The 18,800-nt window shown below is 37.0% G+C and overlaps 1 protein-coding gene across 26 annotated transcripts in view; it reads right to left on the minus strand.

Moving 5' to 3' along the window:
- The window catches only part of gramd1bb (GRAM domain containing 1Bb), a 104,070-nt gene that overhangs the window by 60,895 nt on the left and 24,375 nt on the right, over positions 1-18,800 (minus strand). The window contains exon 1 of one of the 26 annotated variants that reach the window (XM_043264530.1): positions 3,753-3,934. The exons of the other annotated variants lie outside the window; for them this stretch is intronic. The gene's annotated coding sequence lies outside the window, so the exon portion shown is untranslated. Of the gene's footprint in view, positions 1-3,752; positions 3,935-18,800 lie in introns of those variants that run through there. 26 annotated transcript variants of the gene reach the window in all.

Consider the following 18,800-nt stretch of genomic DNA (forward strand, 5'->3'; position numbering starts at 1 on the left):
ATATATATATATATATATATATATATATATATATATATATATATAAATACAAAATAATATATATATATATATATATATATATATATATATATATATATATATATATATATATATATATATATATATATATATATATATATATATATATATATATAATTACAAAATAATATATATATATATAAAATGACAAAATAATATATATATATATATATATATATATATATATATATATATATATATATATATATATATATATATATATACAATATATATATATATATATATATATATATATATATAATTACAAAATATATATATATATATATATATATATATATATATATATATATATATATATATATATAGATAAAATGTATATTATTTATATTCTGCATATTAATTAAGAGAATTAATCACACTTAAACAAACATACATACTTATAAACATACACACACACGCAGTTTAATGCTGTTTTTTTGAGTGTTTATGTTGCCAAGAATGCATGTTTCCAGATACAAACGTCCATTCCTCCGTTCCCCTCCAAGTTACTTTCACTTGTGTTTGTCTGTAACGTTACGTCATCTGCCGTGTGTAGAAATTTCAACAAGGTGGCCTGGAAAACCTCCCAGCAGGACGCAGAACACAAGGCGACGTTTCATTTGCCGCTTTATTCAGGTCAGCATTGTGTGCGAGCGGACGGGTGGATGAAACGATCCGTTTACCGGCCCAGACACAACACACGCTCCCGCTCGGTCCCAGCACACACACACTGAATCATCACCGGATCACAAACACCGCATCCGCGTCCCGCTAGAGCTGACCGCTGGAACCGCATCTATTCACATGTACGCCTTTATGATAATCCAGCGCGTGAAAACCAGCGTTCTGTGCTGTTTCTGCTGTCTAACGTTCACCAACGGGTCAGTCAGGTCACTCACTTAACCAACATATTTTAAGGAGCGTGACCTTTGACCGCTGGCGGGAGAGTAAAAATGCGCAGACAGATTTCTTCCTCTCACTCAAGACAATAACCCTAAAACGAGAAAAGTGCACCGGTGCCTTGAAATTCAGAAGCTGATGCTGTGTTTGAGATCGATTTGGATGTAAAATGGGGAAATGGGTGGGAATAAAATGGACGCATTTGTCCAATTATATAACATGCGCTGCATTGTTATTACGGGCACTTCAAAATACAGTGAATTATTCCAGGTAACTTATTAAACTTTATAGTCGCATGAGCAGAGGAAATGCCTCCGTCACACTTTGATTGGATATGATTGGCTCATAAAATCAATCCCGTTGTTCGTGAATCAGTGTGACTGAAAACAGTGACGTTAATGGGAAGACTCGTTTAAAAAGTAAGCGAATAAAGCAACCAATTAGATGCCACAGCTCTGTCGCGTCAAAATAAAACTGGACTGAAAATACTAGCTGTGAGTTATGTGTGTGTGTGTGTGTGTGTGTGTGTGTGTGTGAGCGGTCAGCTTGGTGAAATTAAAGTGTCGTTGAACAGCTTTGATGATCGAAAAATAAGTCTTAAAAAGAACAGCTGAACATAAACTATATTATGTAAAATATATTACTCGGCGCTTATGGAAATGAAAAAAAAATAGCTGGTCACAAAGCAATGCTGCGATGAAACTTTCTCTAAGTCAAACAGTCAAAAAATAAAAAAAATAATAAAAAAAATGTTTATATAAACACACCGAGATTTAACATTAATTTTCAAAAATAGGTTTACGTTCATATTTTTTCACGTTTCAATCTGGACTAAAACACGCCCAGAAAATATTTCGAGATGTATTTAAAAATGTGATTTTTTAATTATTTTTCAGGTTGCACTATTTTTAGTATACATACCCAAGAAACTACTTAGCAATATAAAGTTAATATTTTAAGTTTAGTGCCTAGTTATTACAATTACTATAATAAATACGCAGTACATTGGGAACAGGACAGTAAAATAAACTCCTAACTTTATTCTTTTGTGTACATTGCGTACAAACACTTTATTCCATTTATGTGCTTTTATTGTGCACTTTTTATTTAGATGTTCGTGTTTTCTCTTGGTAATCGGTGTATCTCTTCGACATATTCCGGTCATTTTGTAAATCAATAGTGTTGAGCGACTCTCCGAACCTCGAAGAGCAAAGGACGCGCGTAAAGTGTGTAACTGATTATCTATATTTTGCTGCTAGAGAACGTCAAGCACGACTACTTCATAAGTGCATAGAACAATGTTTCATAGCTGTCCTTCAGCTAAACGGTGCATTCAGCTTTCTAAATAAAAACTCGGAAGAGCGACAGATATCACTGAAGTACTGAAGGGACTGGTCTGAGTTCAGGGGACGTGTGCGCTCGTCCTTTAAATGCAGCGGGCCGCTGAGTTTTGATTGGCGTCGACACGAGTGATCCATCCAGACACTTCCTTTGGAGTAAATACGGCCGGATGCTTCCGAGAGTGTATTATCGCGCCGATTGACTTTAAAATCAGCATCGAGCGTCTAGCTGCATAACATGCGCAAGTGAAATATTTATGTTAGAACACACACCTGTTCGCGCAGAGATAGAGAGAGCGAAACACACGGAGATTACCATGTGCCAGAAGACAGCTGGGAAGAGCTAGTGTTACAAAAGCAACAATAGCCTGAGTGTTTGTGCGAATGTGTGTGTGTGTGTGTGTGTGTGTGAGAGAGAGAAGCTGCCCGACTGAGACCGAGACATTTTGATACACAATCCCTGCTGTATTTCAAAGGGAAAATGAAATTTCTTCGTGTGCGACATGGACGCCTTTCTTGGAAGAGAGCAAAAATGCGGGTGCGTGGATGTTTCCGCACTAAAAATATCTGGCCGAAGTCGAAGTCTGGGTGCTGGATCAGATCCACACCGTCTTGATCCTCCTGAGCAACATCGACAGGGACTATAGATTACAAGAACAAGCGTGCCTGGATGTACTGAATGTGCACTTCTAGTGTACCTCGAAGCATTAACGTGTTTATTATTCAAGATAATGTGATATTAATGAAACAATAAGTGTGCTAAAAGTACATCAGATGTTTCTAAACACTGAAGTACACCTTTAAAATAGTTTTGAAATAGTCATGAGAGTTTTACTCTGAAGTGCAATCTTTGTTGTGATCATGTGCTCACTTATTCTTGTAATGTACTTTTAATTGTGTTATTTGACATTACACCTAAAGTTAATATATGTACGTACTACATTTGTTTAAAAAACAGAAAAAAAAGAATAATCACATTAAATATATTTTAGTTATTAAATATAAATATATATAAAATATAAAAATAAATATAAATATATTTTAGTCTATAATTAATACTATAATTTATAATATAATAACTATAATATATATATATATATATATATATATATATATATATATATATATATATATATATATATATATATATACACTATAATTTGTATTTAACTGTAGGCAAGTGTCCGAAAACATTACATGCAATGTAAGTATTTTAAAGTATAATACTTCCATATGAAACATAGGTACACTTTAACATGCTTTAATACAGAAATAGGGGACGAATCAACTTCTCCAATGTGCATCTGACTTTTGATATCACTGTTTTATCCACAGCCCCTGAAACTTTCACCACTTCCACACATCCGCGACAGTAACCTGCTAACCCCCTCCTCCTCGAAAACGTGCAGCGCATTCCTCCAAAGCAATCTGCCGTTCAACATCCTTCAGCGTCGTAAAGAAGATAAACCGTACCTGCCGGGAAGCCCAGCGCGCGCGAGATCCAGATGTTATGATTGACAGCTCGGGTGAGAGGAGTCGCAGCATGCTAAAAGTCGCTAAAAGTCCGTCTCCTTGGCGTCAAAACCGACCCGGGGCGAAACGAGAGCGCGGAAAGCGCATCGGTTTTAAAGCTCCGAGCGAAGTCCGCAACTTTATGCACGACGCGTCGCGCGCTCGTTACATTATTCAGCCCCGTCGGTTCGGCGGAGGAGGAACTCCCGCAGGCGAGCAATCACTGCCGCCCGGAGGAGGAGCTGAGGAGAGCCGTTAGCAGACCACCGGACACTGACCTATCAGTACCGAGCGCGTGCTGACTCGGCCCTCCGTTAACCCTTACCGACAGACGCCGGTGACGGTCCGATGCTTTACAACTTTTATGAGGGATGAACGCTTAATAGCGCGTGATATTTTGGGGGCACAACAAGCCGCTTATTCGCCTTTGTTTTATTGCGATCTTGCTTAAAACAGTAGCTTTTTTTTTTTTTTTTTTTTTTTTTTAGAAACGGTTCGTTTCTTTTTAATTGCATCGTTCAACTAAATATGCGCCAAACTTTCCATTTAATGAATTACTTTTATGATGCTATGGCACAATAGTGTCAAAGTACAGTTAAAACGATTTGTTCTGTTCCTGTGCGCTTTTGAATTGAACCGCTGGCCTGTTTTTATGATTTCAGCTTTCTTCACCCTCCATAAGTTATGTGACGGTTATGTTTTTCTCCCTTCTTCGCTCGATCACTGCACTGAGAGAATCCCAAAAGCACTAAATATGTTAAAAGCCATCATGCAATTGTCAAAAAGCTATGATGATGCAAGAGTGCAACAGCTCTCTCTGTGTGTGTGCGTACTGTGATAAGTACCTTTTCATCTTATTGTTAAATATAACTAAGTATATAAATGATATCACTGACCATGCACATCCATAAAGAGCAAAATATGAGCAATATTTGCCAAAGCAATGACAGGGCACCATGTACTGCACTGCTGGCCAGTGAATAGCGGTCATCTCAAATCAGATTTGAGCTCAGTAGAGAGTCTCCTCTCTGTCAGGACACCACGACCCGAGACAAGAAGAATGGATTAGACAGCCTCATTAAATCCCCACACCATATCACAACGCTGGCTAACTGTAAGGACGAGGATTTATGTAATATTAAGTATTCTAAATATCTATTTCTAGTTGCATTATATAAGCTGAAAAAAAAGTGTAGTAATTCAATATTTGCTTTTATAAGTTATATCGTTTTCTGCGGCGAATTCTACTTGTAGGCATGCACTTTTTTCTATGCGTTGGGTCTTTCATGTCATAGCTTAGCAATCGCTGCGCTTAATCACTGTAATTAGCTTCCCATTTTTCACAGAAAAAAACATTTTGCTGCTTGGCAACAGACGTATAATTAGCGATTTGCTCTCGCACTTGCTTTTTTCCAAGCTGTTATTTTACGGAAAGAGCGAGAAAGTCCAAGTTTTCCTGATTATGCCCGTATTGATTTACGTCCCGATGTTGTGGGAAACGAAAACACTTTGTGCAAATTGTATACATGTAAAAAGAACCTATGGACAGTTTTTCAGTTAGACAAACATTAATTAGAAGACATACATTGATGCATTTACAAATATAGTGTGGGATACATATACATATACATACATATATATATATATATATATATATATATATATATATATATATATATATATATATATATATATATATATATATATATATATATATATATATATATACATACATATATATATATATATATATATATATATATATATATATATATATATATATATATATATATATGCATGAAATAAAATGAAAGCAACATTAGGAAATGTAACACTAATACAACATACGGCCTCTACTGTGCTTTATGGAGGCATTACATCATTGATCTTCAGCAGTCTCCTTGTCTCCTTTCAGTTCACCTCGTATAGCCGTATTGATCACATTGACTGCTTTCTATTTAAAGCCATCACACTCAGCACAGCCCACGATACACGCCGGACCCATGGAAAACGGGACACGGCTGAAGGTCGAGCTCGTAATCTCTGAACAAGGAACAAAAATCGAATCGATTTAAAGGAAGAGTTCGCCTAAAAATGAAAAAAAAAACCTGCTGAAAATGCCTCCACCCCCCAAGCAGTCGAGGATATTAGATCTGAAGAAAGGTAGCGTGTTTTTATCAGCTGTTCGGACTCTCGTTCCGACGGCACCCATTCACTTCAGAAGATCCGCTGGTCGTTTCTCCACTCGTGTTCCGATAAAGAAACGATCTCATCTGCATCTCGGAGGCATTCTGGGTGGACTATTCCTTTAAAATCTTTAAGCTGCGACTTATATCATCAAAGAGCGTTCGAAAATGGGAAACGGATCCTGAAGAAAAGCCACAGTTGCAGCAAATTAAACCAGAAGGTCGCAAACCAACCAGCTGAAGTCTACTGTAATGTCATGAAAGGTTGTTCGGCAAAAGAGGACCACCACATGATTCAACTTCAAATGCGTTTTCTTTCCTAAATCAAAATATGAGTACGATTCCCGTTCAGAGATCACTTCTCGTTTATCCGTGCATTTGCATAATTTCCCCGGCTCATATTTGTTGATCTAACGCGTCTATCCGATTATTATTGCAAGCATCTGTTTCTCTAAAAAGCAAGCGATACGGATAAAAACAGAATGATGGTCTAATCACATTTTCTGTTAAAACAGATGAGCTGATAGAAAAGAGACGAACACAAGAGAACATGATTAAATTAAACGGTGATTACGGACAGATCAATGAGCCATCAAAACAGTGAAAGACTAATCATCATAAATCAAGACGATTTCTGTAGCCACGCATTGATGGATGGGTTTTTCTTATTAGTTGACTGCCACGATTGCAAAGGCAACATCAATTTTAATCGCAAAGCAGCAAATCTCATAATTAACGCCAAATTAAAGGTTCCGCTATATTAAAAATAAGTCAATTTGCTTTTGCAAACCTGCCAGCTGACAAAGAACGGCAAAAAATATCGAAACTTATCATTTCATAATAAGACAGTCGACTTTTATCATGCCGCGTCTACAGGACGAAAATACATTTGAGTTATACGAAATCTAAAGAACTATGAAAATATTATGTTTTAATGTTCACAAAAAACACGAAGCATATTCATATTAGAATGATACTGAAAATTCAGCTTTGATCACAAGTATAAATTACATTTTTAACATATATTAAAATAGAAAACGGTTAGAAAACTGCATCAATATTGCCGTTTTACTGTCTTTTTGATCAAATAAATAGTGAGCAGTGCAGTGTACGTTCCTATAATAACTGAATATGATTAAACAAACTACATTGAGAAGTTAACATGAAGTTTGTGGTTTTTTTTAATGCTCTGGTAGTGTGTGTAACGGGATGTTTCCTCGCAGTACGCAGGCCGCCGGCGACTGAATGACCTTGTTGTTGCCGAAGCTGGACGCTTTCACGGGATGAACACAGAGCGCTTCTGCTGTAACAGTGAAGATGTGTAATTATAGCACGGGTCTTACACACGGTCACGTCGGGAGACGGCTTCTCTGAATAGACTCTTTCACACGCCCGCATGTTTGGAGTGTGAGAGTGCGGCGGAGAAATACACACAACACGCGAGGGGAGGGAAACTCGGTTTCCAAGGAAACAATAAAAGTTTGCAGCTCCAGGGCTCTCGAGTCCGTCACACAGGGGCTGTTTTAGACGTGAAAAGTGAAACCACGGATGGTCTGATTTTACTCGATGAAATATAATAGTTGTGAAATCTGCTAGCAAAAGTGCGGAAGCATTATAAAGCATGAAACGCTTTTCTGTTTAGGGGTCAAGGGTGACCAGGTGTTTTCCTGACGTGCAGATGTCGCCATAACAACTTGCTTTGGTCAGTCTGAGACGAAGTAATATCTGAAATGACAGACTGCTGGACTGAACTCATGGCAGTCTGTGAAGATCGCCTCTAGAAGTTTCATTTTCATTAATTATATATTATCTGCAAGTGCATTTTTTAATGTACCCTTGAAGTATGCTACAAGTGCACATATGATGCAATTATGCACACTTCTTTTTCACAAGAGTCTTTGAAACACAAAACGATATACCGTTTTTAAAGAATATCGGTAGCTAAACAGACTTTCAATGTAAGCACATTTAACTACAATTACAAAACCAAACCTAAAAGGCACAGAACTAGACATGTTGAAGGAGCGCGTTCAGACGGATCAGACGGTGAGTGTGTGCTCTCAGAGACTCGGTGTCATGCTGGAGACGGAGCCAGTAAAGCCTGTCATGGATGTGGACATGTTTATGCATTTGCAATTCTAAACAGTGGCTTCAGCGCCGTGCACCAAAAGCATCGCAGAGACCCATTCACTGCCTCTCTTTCCACACACAGACTCTCAGACGCAAAATAATCATATTCAGGAAAAAAAAAAGAAGAAAGAGAGAGTGAAATCCGAACATGAAAGAACGTGAAATCTGTCCGTGTACCTCATGTGATATGATGAAGATAATATCTGTTCATTGAGCTCTGTGAGGGTAATGACCTGGGCTGGGACGAGGAGCATTAAAAAACGATCTTCCTCACAGTCTGATATGATTACAGATTGCAGGTGGGAATAATGGTCTGTGATCATGAGCAAAAAAAAATCAGGTGTATAAAAAAAAAGTATATATTAAATAAATTAAATGTAAAAATATTAAATATTTATGGCATATTAAAATTTAATTTAATTTAATTTAATTTAATTTAATTTAATTTAATTTAAATTTAAAACTAGCATAAAAAATTTCAGACAACAATCAGTCAGTTCTCACTACTGTATGGTCAACTACTGTACACTACTGTATTTTTATTTGTTTATTTTTTTTCCCTGTTAAATGTTATTGCACTATTTTACCGATGTATCTAAAATGGTATCAAATATAATGAATTGTCAACATATAGTACTGAAGCTGTTACTGTATTGTGACCACCCTACAGCAAAACCTCTTCCGTTAGACGAAAATCAAAAACTGGTGGCCCAGGATTTCACATGAATTAGAGACAGCGGTTGTTTCCACCTCAAAAAAAACGAAACGGAGATGACGCTTAATTTACCCTAAATAGACCCATTGAGAAGAGACAGACTAACAGCAGCGATCATACAGAAACAGCGCAGGAGTGTGTGAAAATGTGTGACCGTGCCAGAGCTGCTCCGAGTAAACATGATGAATGAACGCTGAAACCGTTCAGACACAGTCTGAGTGCTGAAATTACCGCAACTTCAACCTTCTGCTGCCTCTGCCATAACTAACTGATCAGACATTAGCCTTATTCCTCGACAGCTCAAGGTCAGCCGAGCGCAACAGCGTGGAGAGGAGAAGTGAAGGAGCAGAAAACGAGAGGAGAGAGAGAGAGAGAGAGAAGCAGGAAAAGGAAGAGAGAAAATCAGGGCTAGCAGGTTCACAGCAAACACTGGGGTTAAACAGCAGCAGAAGCAAGCGACCTACAAATCAAACATCAAGCATGCAACACTTTACCAGAAATAACAGATATTACATTTTTTATACAGTAAATAAACTTTACTATCTGTAAATCCAAAATAAGTATTCAAGCTGTCAAAGAAAAAAATCACATTTTCTGATCTACGGCACACATGTTCCAGTTTGTACCTTCACGATGATCACAGAAATAGCGTCATGCAGCGTATTTCGCACAATGCTCCCAATCATATGGCACTACTGCTCATTATGATTCACTCATTAGAACTCAAACTGAAATAACACGCTTCTCTGTGAGTGGGAATTGCTCATACACCAATCAGCATCAGAACAAAAATAAATAGAGACACAAATGAACGTCTATTCATACGTAAATCCTGAAATAACGTATATAACGTATATCATATTTTACTGTTTGCAGTTTTTTTACTTTTATCTTTTACACACACACATATAAACACATACTGTATTTTTAAGCACTATTTTTAACATGTACATTTATGTATATATGTACAATACAGTTTTGATATGTTGACAATGCAGTAAAACGGTACGCATTATATATTATAAAATAACAATATTATACGAACTGTTAAGGAAGAATAAACGAATAGCTGCAATATGCACTGCTGTAGTATTCACTGCAGTGAAATATTAAAGTGGGCGGAGCTACAAAAACCAAGAAACACGCAAAGTTTCTTTCACTTGTGGCTGAAAAAAACACAGATTTACACGTAACCCTAACTGTTACCTTACTAAGTCTCTGCTTGGTCAAAATACAATGTTTAAGAAATACCAGAAACTATGTTTTCTACATCTCACTGCTGTATTTTAACGCCTGACGTTTTTTCATTCATGTTCCCATGCGCCTGCGGGAAAACATCTTACAGCCCTAGCCTATTTTAAGAGAGCCTCCATATGGCGGATCATTTCTGCACACTCCTGTGAGCGGATTTGTGAATAATACGCCAAATTATGGTTGCTAGTCCTGGTCATGTAATAAATAAGGAGTATGTTGATACGAGCGCAGCGCTACATCCGTCTTGCTATGAATAGAAAGACTCTTGTGTGCAATAATTCCTCACGAAATCGCAGAATGGCAGAATGAGGCGATGTGAAACGAACAAAATACTCAGAGTCATCATTTAACTACGCGAAAGTAGAGCAGCACTGACTTTGTGACTTACAATTTTTTACCCATATAGTCTGTGCGATATCATATTTAACACTAACGGCATAGAAATGCACACACCACGGATATATCAGTATATAGTTTTTCACTTTAGGACCTAATGTTGTTCTTGCAAACAAAACACTGACACAATGATGAACGAGTAACAATAGTATTTACAAGAACACACCGGAGCACTGAATTATTAAGTAAATATAATTCCCCATTGCTTTACTAGCTACTCTCTGCTGTGTCAGACAATGACGTCTTTGTCCTGCGTCATCTCGCTTCTCAAATACAAGTGGCTTTGTTTCTCAGTGAAAAAAAAAACGATTGCAGATAATTTTGGCAGTATTCACTCAAACATAGAGATGCATCGGCTCACATCAATGAGTTTTTAGAAAGAAATACGAACTACGAACTAGTGTATTAATAGATAAATGTACACAGAGTTTGAATGGATTCACACTGTAGACATAAACAATAAAACGCATTTTACCTTTTAAAAGTTGACGCGTTTGTTTCTCGGTATTAATGCATGACTACATGATTAGCTAAAGTTTGCAGTCATATAAGTCTTTCTGCAGGGGGGTCTTCCATTAAATTGAATGCAAGATTGAAATCGTCCATCTTTGCAGTGAGAAATCCAGGGCCTTAATGACAGGGAATTTAAATTCTATTAACTCGCAGATAAAAGCCTGACATAAATTGCATCTATATTTCATGAGGGAACAAGTACCTTAATGAGCAATTACCGCCTACTGCCTTCAGCCACTTCAAAGATGCTACAGCGATAAAACCATCACACTTTAAAATATGCGTTTTAGCTAACAGACACTATAATTACGGCGGAATAGATTTGACCTATAATGTGTAAACTCATTAAATGAGTCGTATGGGCTGAACACGGGAAACATGTGTTTTGATCGTAGTTAAGGAGCTCCCGGACACCTTTTACTCTCACTTGCAAGAGTGAAACTGGTTTGTTATTAACCTGCAGCCAATGATTCATTATTCCCTGAGCCCCAGTCCACCACCAACAAGGTAATAATTCAGCATCTTTTTAACACCTACATTATCAACGCGATCAAAACTTTGCCGAAAAACCCATTTTACGCGATCTACAGGTCTTCTGTCAGGCATTTCAGAAAATTACAAAGACCATTCCATGTCTATTTGGTATTCGATTAACATGCAGAAATTGACTTTAGCGTGATTATGATGCACAACGGTTGGGGTGTGGGGAAGGTGCATATTATAAGTACGCCAAAATGCGTATTACAAGCACATCAGACGTGTGTGTCACATTCAGATATTCGTCTTATTGACGTGATCTAATATTTAAAGGGGAACCCTGAACTGAAGCAAACTAAGTTAGAAAGAATTTTATTCCAAGTTAGGGTCTCTGACCATGAGAAAGTTTACAAGTATACGTCAACCTATTTTACTAACCTTAAACCTACCTAACAGTCCACTCTGAGAATTAGTAGACATGCAGTTGCAAGTTAATGAGAATTATTTGTAATTTGTAGTACAATGTCTAAAGTGGACGATCAAAATAAAGTGTTAACAAACACGTATGCTGACTTTCTGTTTTCATCTGAAAGCTTTGCAGGTTGATGCCCATCTTTCCAGGCCAGCTTGGACAGCTTAAACCATTTAAGCCCATCAGACTAACCTTTAAGATGTTTTTTTTTGTTGTTGTTTTTTTTTCGGCTGGGTGATGTGTCATTTGTGCTACACGGTAGAAGAAAATGGATTCAAGTCAAAATCAATGTTTGCCAAGGGGCAGTTATTGACGAAAGAGTTTAGAAAAGAACATGTTACAGTATATCAAATTTCTTCGTATACAAAAAAAAATAAGCAGTGATTATCTACTGAAAAGAATGCATGCTGGGAAAAATACTCAGAAGCTGTGTTAATCTGTGCTGAACATCTGGAGAATTGCAGAAAAATGCCTGATATAAAAAAGTTTAAAATCAACTGTGGAAACGTTAATTGAAGCTAATGATATGAATATGAAATTCATAACAAGTCACTGCAATCAAAGGCTAAATTTACAGTCTTTTAGACTGAATTTCGAAACTGTTAATGTGTTTATAATATCTAGCGGTGTTATTTTTTCATAATTTTCATCGAAAATATGTAATTAGAATCAACTTTTTCAGGCACTAATTCTGTTTTTCTGTAATTCTGTAGTTTTCTAGCAGATGAATGGAGAAAACAGTGACAGTTAAATGGAAATGGGACTGATGGATGCCTGATCGGCCCTCAACAAGCCTCTAGTAACAGCAGACAGACATCCACTTCATCAGCCACACAAAACCCATCCATCCATCCAGAAACGAATGCAGTTAGAGTATGTTGAGCTGTTTATGCATGACAAAAACAGCTTTCTAATGAACGAAGAGAGCAAATATGATTTGGCAGGAACATTTATGACTGCATGTACTTCACAGAGTCTTACATAATATTTTTCAAATAAACACCACAGAGAAATGTACATAATTAATATATTACAAAATGCATCAACGGCAGACTTCATTAGCAAAAATTGCAGCAGAGTCAACGTGATGGGTTACAATGAATGCAATAGTCGATTTGAATATGTCCAAAAAGATGTCACAGAGGAGCATATGAAAAAAAAAAAACTGATTCCATTGTGTGTGTTTCAAGGGAATAGAACCTATATAACGCTAAATGCCATCATAAATGCCAGGATCAATCTATTCAGCACAGAAATCAATAAAAAAGGTTCTCCCTGCCTGCATTGGGTCCGAACGTTCAGCTTCCTACATCAGATAGTAAAGCAGAAATCTCTGCCAATAATCATAAATAGGAGAAGTAGAAATAATAAAACACATTTGCTCAAACGTGCATCACCTCAGTTTGAGCCAGTTAAGTAAATATTGTGAAAATTGGCTTTTCCAACATTTGAAACATCTCTCATTGGACTTTGAAAAACCGTAATGGGCAACTGGCAGATTTAATGTATCCCATTTGTTGTAAAATTGCTAGAAAAGGCTATCAACAGCTAACAATTTCTTCTAATTCAATAGATGTTCCAAATCAATGTATGAAGCCTGTGAGGATGCCAAATCTGGTACAATTACTCCTAAAATGTTCTTTCATCAGATGCTCTGCTGCATTTTTGTAAGTCGCGAGAACATTGTTTTCAAATGATTTGAAGCATTAAGCTTAAGTGACTACAAATAGATTATAAATAAAAGAGAAATTTAATTTGATCGAGTAATGACAATTCTAAACAATGTTTTGATGTTGATGGGGAGTTTTATCTTAAATCACTAAAATGTCCCTTGCATGGTAAATGATAACCAGTTAAACATTTTCTGCCTGAAAATAACTTTTTTCAGCTTGTAAAAGCTTCATTGTAAAATAATAAAGCAGAAAGTACAGTCTAATGCAGGTGAATAAAATTTGATCGTGGTTTTCTTGCCTGCTCAAAGTGTATTATATTTCTTTATAATAAGATTTGCCATGTCCTTTTTAGAGAAAAAGTAATGCATATTGACAGATTTCTGATTTATATTAACCTGTCAGTGACGGTGCGTAAGTGAAGAAAACTGAGAAGCGACATCATTAAATGTAAGAATAGTGCTAACTTGTGAAATGCTAGCTAGGGAAATGCAAGCTATTTTTAGATAAGACTATTTATGTCGCCTATAGCTGAGCAGGTTGGTAGCGCTCATTAAACTGTTCAGCCTTTCAGCTGAGTTCATCTTCATTACCTGCTCAAACTCAGTGCTGTGTGACAGGATTTTTCCAGAAATTTTCTATGTGCAAAGCATTAAGTGTTTCTGAGCTCCAGACGAAGACGAGTGAGTGTTTTACACCAACACTGTCTAGTCATATCTTCAGAACGGGTATTGTTTCCATTTAATGTTCAGCTAACAAGTCACCAACATCTCAACAGCATGACCAACAAAACAAGACAATCTCTTGGGAATGAGAGGCACAAGTCCTGCACAGTGGCCAGAGGGATTTTGAGCCATTTTTCCTGCAGAATAGTGGTCAGGTCACTATGTGATGCTGGTGGAGGAAAACGTTTCCTGACTCGCTCCTCCAAAACACCCCAAAGTGTCTCAATAATATTTAGATCTGGTGACTGTGCAGGCCATGGGAGAGGTTCAACTTCACTTTCATGTTCATCAAACCTCTCTGTCACCAGTCTTGCTGTGTGTAATGGTGCATTATCATCCTGATACACGGCACCGCCTTCAGGATACAATGTTTGAACCATTGGGCACACATTGTCCTCCTGAAAGGTTCAGTAGTCCTTGGCAGTGACGCGCTCATCTAGCACAAGTTTTGGGTCTAGTAACACTGTAACTCTCCCTGATGTGGGAAAGATAGCGAAGGTGGACACCAGAGAACAATACATGTTTCACATAGTTCACAGCCCAAGATTTTCTGGGCTGCTGGCACCACTGAAACTTCGCACGAGTGACCAAAGGTTTGGCTATAGCAGCCTGGCCGTGTATATTGACCCTGTGGAGCTCCCGACGGACAGTTTTGGTGGAAACAGAAGAGTTGAGGGGCACATTTAATTCTGCAGTGAGTTGTGCAGCTTTGGTTTTATGTTTTTTGGGTTGACACTTGGACATCCCTTTCAGACAGCTTCCTCTTGCGTCCACAGTTACTCCTGTCGGATGTGGTTCGTTCTTCTTGGTGGTATGCTGACATTACCCTGGATATCATGGCTTTTGAAACATCACAAAGACTTGCTGTCTGGGTCACAGATGCGCCAGCAAGACGTGCACCGACAATTTGTCCTCTTTTGTCACCCATAATGTTGTGTGCATTGCAATATTTTAAGTAAAACTGTGCTATTACTCTGCTAATTAAACCTCCACACTCTTAGCGGTGGAATGTGCACATCAATGAAGTTTGGCCACCAGGCTGATCACATTTAGTCATGAAACCTCCAGCACTAAATTGGCCAGTGTTTCAATTTTCATAAATATTTCATATAAAAGACACCAAGGGAGCAATTCATCCAAAGCTTTTGTCTGAAATTACTTGGAACCTACTGACCCCACAATAAGTTTGTTGTTTTCCAAATGACATTTAAGGTGTTTTATAAGCACAGCGCTGATCAGCTCCTCCTGAGGACCTGCAGGTGAGAGACTTCCCCGGATAATAGGTAGGAAATAAGCAGGCACGCCTGTCTTTGGGGACTTGTTGCCATAACAACCTCAGGTTTCCTTACAGCTGAAATAGGAATGTACTCATGACCTTGTCTTGGAAACTCAAATGAGACCCTATGCTATCTTAGACTCTCAGATCTCTCCTGAAGATGTTCATGCAAAGCTTATATAATCAAATCAGGCAGTATGTTGATTCCTTCTGTAGCCCCTGATGCAGTTACGTTAAATAGAAATGTAAATTCATTAAAATAAAATTTGTTTTATATATTTATTTATTTCTGAGAGTGTATAAAACCTTCACAATTAATTTTTTTAAAGACAATATGGCACTATTAAATGTTTAATCTTTTTTTTTTCTCAGTAACATTCAGCATTGACTATGATTTAATGCAAATCGTAATAATCAAAGATCCCGGTAATAAAATCAACACATAAGCAGTTTCATGTAACCATAAACCATCTCATTAATGTCATATAATGTAAGCACATGAAATGTGAAAACATGTTTAAATGAAAACACGATATTGTGTGATATTCCTTGTTGTACTGTTATTATTATAGTTCTACTAAACAAAATAATATATTTCTGTCATAAGTTCTTTTTATTTTGACGGGTTTTAGGGAAGATAATGAATTAAAATAAAATGTAATACCAAATGAAATGCTGGTGAAGTGACTTTCAGAGCAGCTCTGGAGATGAATTTTAGGTGTTTATGTTCTCGTACTGTATAGTGAGACATACAGTATTTTTATACTGTAAAATCAGATCTGAACAAGCTGTTTCTGGAGCTTGATTAAATGCTTCGTTTATAATGAGGCCGTTTTAAGGTTTTAGTGCTACAAAAACCTCTTACATGGCAAAATTTCAAGGCAAATTTGATTTGATTTATCATCACTATCCGTATTGGAATTTAATAGTGTACAGCTCTACATTTGATTTAATCACATCTAATATTTGCTACTCAGGCTTATCGGTATATTTCTATAAAACTCATGTAAAAAACTGAACTGTGAAAAAACTGATTCCAGCTGAAATGAATGAGGCAGTAAAACTCTTGACATCTATCGTTCCTTTTCAGACAAAGCGTGGCGAGGTTTGAAAACCGATACTAGCATCACAAAAACAGCTTCATATTAGCGTTCTTAATATAGGATATAGTAGATATAGCTCACCTGATGCAAACTTATGCTCCGTTACGACTACCTGAAGCGTAATAACATAATAAAAATGCATTTTGCGGCACTCAGAAACTGTTGCGAAACGGTGAGTAAAACTATCGGATTCAAGCGTCTGCATTGTTTTCGCTCGTGAAAGTCACAGATCTCGTTCATCCGAAATCTAATTGGTTTCCACTTAGCAGCCAATGCTCCTTCAAGAGTCAAATTAGTACGGACAAAGATTTGCGAAATGCAATGCGTGACTATTTCCCCCGAGCCTCCCGACGAGACTTCTACTTTTAAAGACGTCTTAATTACCGGCCAGGAAATGCATTTAGATGATTCGTTCAGGCGTAGTGTTACATCTAGGTGGCTCTTTGATTGATAAGGTGAAAGCTTCCGCGCCGTTGAGCTACTGCTGAGCTTTTCTGTCCTAGCAGCAGGACATGACACACACGTGACTGATGTTAAAGCATTTCCAAGAAAGTTATTTTTAAAAGAAACATGGATGGATTTTACAGTCGAGAACCCAGTGATCTGATAAACACACGGCAGTAAATTGAGTTGCGAGTAGACCGGAGAGTGAGGTAGGGAAAAAAAAAAAAAAACATTCACATTTCGGTCAATAATCTGTTAGGCAGAGAATATGTTGACATTTAATAAATAAACGGGATCGCTCAGCAAGAGTCCTTTCATGCTAATCTCTCCTCTGATCACGCCGCTAATCCCAGCAAAGTCCTGCTTTCACCACCGAAGAGCATCAAATCAGGAAAATATCTTAATATAATATATCTTGTGTAGTGGTTTACTGGTATAACAATAGACTTGTACTGATGAGACAATAATATTTTCATATCAGCGCTGATGAGTGAAAAACGCTGTTCAATTCTATAGTATGTAATCAAAATAAATTAAAAATGTCAAATTAAATATTAGAAACTTGTGTTTCATCTTCAGTACTACAAGTGGACTCGAGCATCAAAACACGACAATAAAACCGATATTAAAGAAATAGCAACTAAATAGTATTGTTCTTGTGAAACATACTGCAATGATGTTTATAACTATTTTTTTTTTCTTGTAGTGTGTAACGCAAAGAAATGACCACGGGCAATAACACATCCAAAACTGAGTAATACAAAAAAAACATTTCTGATATTAGACAGTAAATAATACATCACCATTAACACTCATTAGTATTTCTCAGTTATTAGTATTTATCAGATCATGTAACACGCAAATACAAATATTAGCCATATTAACATCCGTTGGACGCTTTGCACTATACAACAAATAAATGACAAAAATAAAATCAGCCTGTCAGTCGTCTGAAGTGTCATGTGACGTCAGCGGGGGAGTCGCTTGTGTTTTTGTTTTATGGTTGGAAATGTTTTAAAATGGGTTTTAAAAAAAATAGCATACTGCTGCTGTCACTGGGTAAACAAAAAACCCACACGTTTGTGAAAACACAAATCATGCACATGCAGATTACTGTACATGTGTTTTCTAAATGCATGCAAAGTGACGTCGCCCACTACAGGCCTGGCATGCATAACGCAGCATCTCCTTTTAACATCGCTTTTGTCTGTGCACAATTTTTTTTTTTTCAAAAACTACGAAAAACTACACTGCCGTCATGTAAACAGACCCTAAGACTGAAGACGTGTGTTTAGTCTCAGTCAGCTTTCCTTTTACTGGACCCTACATCCTTCATAATAAACCTGCAACTGTTCCCTTAACAAACTACTTCTACCTGATTCAACATAAAGCGTTTTAATATAAAGGAGTGCATTTAGGTCAACATTTCTGACTTGAATTAAAATAGCTGTTATTAATTTTACATCACCATTTTTGCAAAGTATCTATATGGATAGCTCAGCCTAATTTTTAAGTTTTACAGTATTTAAAAAAATTAAAAAAAAATTTAAATCATGCGCAGTCACATGGGATGAGTGATCAAAAGAGATCCTGCTTGTGTCCCACAGACACACAGAGCAGGATATATGATGAAACATTTATGAAATGT

This window comes from Puntigrus tetrazona, chromosome 18 (genome assembly GCF_018831695.1).
Source record: "Puntigrus tetrazona isolate hp1 chromosome 18, ASM1883169v1, whole genome shotgun sequence".
NCBI classification, from domain to species: domain Eukaryota; kingdom Metazoa; phylum Chordata; class Actinopteri; order Cypriniformes; family Cyprinidae; genus Puntigrus; species Puntigrus tetrazona.